General features: G+C 34.7%; 1 long non-coding RNA gene across 4 annotated transcripts; it reads left to right on the forward strand.

The window, feature by feature from the left end:
- LOC101850848 lies at positions 1-4,432 on the forward strand. 4 transcript variants are annotated; one of them, XR_221022.3, is made up of 4 exons: positions 1-43; positions 804-890; positions 2,835-2,940; positions 3,538-4,432. It is a non-coding gene; the product is annotated as an uncharacterized LOC101850848 (long non-coding RNA). The 4 variants fall into 4 exon arrangements; XR_004859208.1 differs by lacking the exon at positions 1-43 and adding an exon at positions 473-676; XR_004859207.1 differs by lacking the exon at positions 1-43 and adding an exon at positions 473-669.
- Positions 4,433-5,761: the final 1,329 nt, after the last annotated feature.

Raw genomic sequence — 5,761 nt, forward strand, 5'->3', positions numbered from 1 at the left:
CCCCCCCCCCATTTTTATGAGCAGTGAAGCAGTCGACTCTATGGTAAGTAGCCTAAGCTAGACTAGACTAGGATCTAGAAGTCTAGAATGATCTAGATCTAGATCTAGATTTAGAAATCTTCTAGATATAAAGATACCGTAGGCCTAAGATCACGTGAAGCTATTTGGACTCAAACTCCAATGCTCGTGCGCAATCACTAGATCTAGGTGTACTGGATGTGAAGCAGACAAGCAATTCGACCTTGTCCTTCCTCGATTTCTACGATGGCGGGCCTGGGAAAGTAAGATGGAGAGGGAAAAAGTAAAAGAAAGAGAGAGAGAAAGGGGAGGAGGGGGCTGTCTTATTTAGGACTGATTATGAATTTTATGTTTTGATCCCTTTGTAGTCGTGAAACGCAAGTCCGCAATGTTATAGCCTACCAGTAGTTTAAAAGTCTGAATAGCAACGGGAGACTATTCGGACTCGAGTGTAGATCTAGTAGACTTTGCTTACAGTACAACCGGTGATTGCGCACGCGCACTGGAATTTGAATCCGAATAGCCTCCAACGGCTCACTTCATTTTTTTAATCATCGCTTTCCTGTTTGACTTTGTGCGTCAATTAGTGAAAACAGCTTGATGTTCAGTTCTTTGACCTTGTTGACCAGCAAGAAGTAGGCCTAGAAGTCAGTAAGAAGTGTGTTATCCATATTGAGTATTATTTAGTTTTGCATAATGTCTAGGTCCTTTCTGCTATCCCTATTATTATTTATTATTCTACACATCATTCATTTTGACTAGATCTAGATCTAATTCTCTTCCAGATTCCTTATTCCTGTGGATACACAGACTGAGACAGCCTGACTGAGGTCCAATTTATTCTTATAATCAGTGAAGCAGTCGACTCTACGGTAAGAACATCCACACGTACATATTATACACAGTCGAACCTGGATATTTTGCCAGCCCCACTTACCGCCGGGTTTTGCCAATTTATGACAAGACTATCCTTATTATAAACATAGTATTTGTGGGTGGTTGGCAGGTGCTCTGGTGTGGTTTGCTTCTGAACTTCTTTCCTATCAAACATCTATCATCCTTGATCTCTCCTCCTCCTTTATGATGACCTTATTGTGTTGCAAGTGCCGTAAAACTCTTATTAAAACTAAAAACATAGTATTTAAGCCTTTACACCCCCATCTGCCATCCGCCAACTATCTCATTTATTAAACGATCCATATTAAACTGCTGTAAATTTACCCTGTTGTACCGCCAACAAACTGGCCGCAAAATATTTTCGAAATTTAAAAGGTTTAGTGCAAGTTACGTACAGCACCCTCTATCACCTGAGAGTGAGATGTAATTCTAGACTCAAACTAATTTCTTTTAAAAAAAATCAAACTGCCTAATCTTAAGGCTTACCACGGATGCTGCCCTGAAGCCAAAAGGTCTGTTCAGTTCCGCAAGGCTTTAATTTAATTTTGTGATGTTATGATGTTGATCTGATTATAGTAGCTGAAGGAGAAATAGATGTTGTTTTTGCGCTCTGTTGAAAATAGGGGACTTCCCCCAACTGATTTTCAATCGAGAAAACAAAATGGCCACCCTTACTTTCGATATTTATCTTTGTCGAGATAACAACAAATAACAAAACAACGACAAATATCAACCCAAACTTCCTAATTTAGTTGCTTTTTTTACTTAATTGACTAAGTATTTTTTCCTGTAGAAAGTGAAATGTAAATGTATGATTTATATCTCTTTAACAGGTGAATCTGTGTCACCCATACTTTGTAACTTTGTTCCACAATTTGTATCAATTTTATTTTTAACTTAATATTTATATTTTTCCTCAACATTTGAGGCAAGATTTTTAAAAACTTTGCTTCATAAATTTATATAAAATACTATAAATCTAAACCTGTGCCACTTGGAACATCACAGCTTTCCAATGGCAAAACTTTTTATAAGAAATTAATTTTATAGTGAACACATTTTTTGCAGAACAAGTGCAGCAGAATAAGCATATAATGTCACGATTAGAAAAAGATGACAGACTAGCTTTTAAAAGCAATATTGCCCCAGCTATAAACCTTTTAGAATCTGTAAAAACCACCCACTTGATATTTCAATTAGTATATGTGAGGCAGCGTTGTGGAATCAGGCTCTCGTCAAAATAATCAAAGTGAAGAAACTTGCATTTTTTCGCAGGTTTGTGAATTTTTAAAAATTTTTGTTTTTTGGCTCAACACCTTTCATGCCCGTTAAAGAACTCATTTCTGAGTGGATTTTTCTGAAAAGCGTTGATTAAAAGCACAAAGAATGTAAATTTTCAGTTACCACGGACTCTTTAGCTAAGGAAATAACTAATCTTTGGCGGCCATTTTCTCTCTAATTTTACTTCTGAAAACAGGTGACCCCCACCTCCTTCTTTCGCTAATATCTCGACTTGTATTCAAGATAAATGGATATTTTTTTCATCCAAATAAAGACAAGTGAACAAGCTTTTAAGATGACACCAATAACTCTACATGCCCAAAAATTGATGAGAGCCTGATTCCACCACGCTGCCTCACATATATTATTTTAGGAATTTTCTAGAATACAAGTAACAGGTGTGTGTACAAAAATATTGATCTGTTAAGAAAAACTATTGATACAAGTCATTGTGCAAAAGTTGGAGAGTCTATGTTTGGTATTAAGGTAAATTTGACAATAAGTTGCACTACGAATGTTTGGCCGTACTATAATAGTACGAGCATTTAATGTTCACATATATTATATACTTACATACCCAGTAATGTATTTCTTCCCAACAGTTTTGACTGAATTTCTTTTCCTGATTTACATTACAGGGTGGATTTTGACAAGATAGACGGGACAAGCATTGGTGGGGATGCTGCCTCTTCGGACACTGCAACACACAAAATGACTACTGGAGTGCAATTTGGAAACCAATTGGTAAGTTCTCTCGTAGTACTTGTGGGTAATTGGATAGAGTTTAGATATTATTTTCCAACCCACTATGTCATTCAATTTTTGCTGTAAATTAGCTTTTTTTTTTTAGCATTTCAAAATATTTGATTTCACCCTATCATGCAAATAATTGTAGATCTCAAAGCGTATTTACAGAGAAGAGGAAGCTGGGATTGACTTTCAAATCTTTATCAGTGGTTTCTAAGACTGAAAAAAAATGTTGGTGTTTTTTACTCACAGCATGTTAGGGAATGAGATACAATCTGTGCTAGATTTCCAGTGTACAGTTTTAGAATATATTGGTATAAAAGTAATTCTTCACATTAATCACGTCATTGTCATTATTTCACAACTTATTTTTACTCAGAACTTTTAGCCCTAAGATGCTTGATAAAGGTTACAGTTGCAGAAAAATTAGTTTTAAATATTTCTATCTAGAAATTGTAATACCCCTCATTGTTTCAGAATTAAAATTTAAATGTTCCGTATCATGTGATTTTGATCCACAGAAGCAAAAACTTACAATGGCCAGTGTGCTTCAGAATTTATTTTAACTTTTTTGTTTATGAATTTAATCCACAGATGCAGAAATGTACAGTGGTCTGTGTGCCACAATGATTCATCTTGGAAAAGGGAGGAAGCCAGACCCTCTGGATGTTCCTGCTACCAACAAGATTTTCGTAATGCGTCACTTAGTTGGAGAACAAGGGAAAATGAAAAGGAGTGGTTTCAGAAACTTTTTTCAAAACTCATCTTTGACACCATTTGTGTGGTCAGGAAGTGTGAATGTGGTGCAGAAAACACTGACTCTGGAAAGTGACATTCTGTGTGGATTTTTGCTGAGGCCACTGAAAGTGAACTGTGTCTTTTTTCCTGGATGCTTGTGGCATTGACTGATCAATGAATATTTTTAACCTCTTGTACTTGTTTAATTAAGTTGGAAATGAAAGCTTGACTTACGAAAATGTTATAGATCTCATTCATTATTTGTCCAAAGAGAGGCAGATAGATAATGAGATTAGTTTTTTGTACCTGTGTGGGTCAAATTAATTTGCAATGTCTGCATCATAGTTGCAAAACTCAGATCTTTTGTTTATTGAATACAACCATAATTTGCTAAAGGACACAAAAAAGAAAAATAGTACAACTCCAACTGTTCAGGAGCTTTCATCAAAGAAAATTTTTATGAACACAAACACAATTGACAAACAGTCCGCTACTTCGAAAACATAACTAACAACCCCCCTGATATTGTTAACGCAAATATTAAGACATGTCCAAAGCTGGTAATTGAATGCACTGAATGCTGCCAGATAAAATAAAATCTTTAGAAAGTCTCCTCAGTAGGATCGAGCAGGTAAATGCTTTTCTCCAGAATGAAAAAGGAAAAATTGAGCTGCGGATGGTGAAATGAAAGAACAAGAAGAATGAATGAAAATCAGATAGGAGTTATATCAAGCTGTCACAGAAAATGAAAGAAAAAAGCAAATGCAAAGCCAAATGAGAGGACTTCACACAAAAAAATGGAAAACAGTCACTTATGCTTGCATTTTGAAAATAAAAAAATAGATTTTTAAAATTTAACAGATTTTTAAAATTTAAATAGGATTTTTTGGATTTAAAAAAATGTTGACACAGTTTGGGATTTTTAGTGGCTAAAAGTATGTTCTTTTAGTGCAATATGCATTGTATTTATTTATTTTAACTGATGATTAATTTAAGCAACTGCAAAAGAAAGCCTTAATCTGCTATACACTATATCAGTGAATTATTCATGGCAACAGACAAAAAATGAAGAAAATGTCAGTGTAGTCTAAAAAAAGGAGGAGGGGGCGTGTAATTGTGCATATAAACTTGCATTTTATTACAGTGTGTGTTTGTGCGCGCTGGTGTTTGAGTTTGTCTAAAAAGAAAAAGAAATGCTAATTTCAATTATAAAAAAAAAGTAAATTGAATAACCCCTGTGTTGTGTTTCTTTTCAATACCTTCAACCCCAAACAACCCAATGGGTAATTTCAACATGAATCTAAATTGTTGGTTATTGTAATACTGTTAATATTGTATGAAAGTGATCTACTTTCAAAATTCCTTCAATTGCTATTTTGTTCCCTGCAATATATATCTGAATTATTATTTTTGTTACATTGTTTGTGATTTATTTGTTAATGTTTTTATTCTCCTCAGTCACACTTGATTTGATCTGACATTCAATAAATTATTAAGTTTACAGTTAATAAATCTAGACTTCACTAACAAATTTAAAAACAGTCCAATGCTTGCAAGCAATGTGTCTCTTGGTTTTAAATGTAAACATTGAGCAAACATAAAAAACATGTTCAATGATTTACCATGCAGTTCTATAAACACAATTTTGTCACTTCTGTCCATCTTCCTCCTTTTCTGGGGTTTTCATTTGTGAGATGGAGTTTCACAAGAGAGGGCTAGAGGGGTTTACATTACACAACATAATTGTATATATAGAGTTTCATCTTAATCTTGCATTTTCATAATTTGTAATCATTCCTTCTTCATGCCTGTGTCCAAAATTGTTTGATCAACCATAACGAATGTGAATTTGTGCCCTAAAGTGAATTTATTCAAAACTGACATAGAGTCAAATAATCTCAGGGAAAGGGGGGCTGTCCAGTAGTTGACCATTTTTTGTCTCAAGCTCGAATACGCAGCTTGAAATGGCATGTTTCTGGGTAGATTCTTTGGACCCTCTGTCCAACATTGAGTCATCTTGTTTCATCTTAAACCATTCAATTGTATACGGGTTATTTCCTGTTATACTCATGTCTTTAAA

Source organism: Aplysia californica, unplaced genomic scaffold (genome assembly GCF_000002075.1).
Source record: "Aplysia californica isolate F4 #8 unplaced genomic scaffold, AplCal3.0 scaffold00795, whole genome shotgun sequence".
In the NCBI taxonomy this organism is placed as follows: domain Eukaryota; kingdom Metazoa; phylum Mollusca; class Gastropoda; order Aplysiida; family Aplysiidae; genus Aplysia; species Aplysia californica.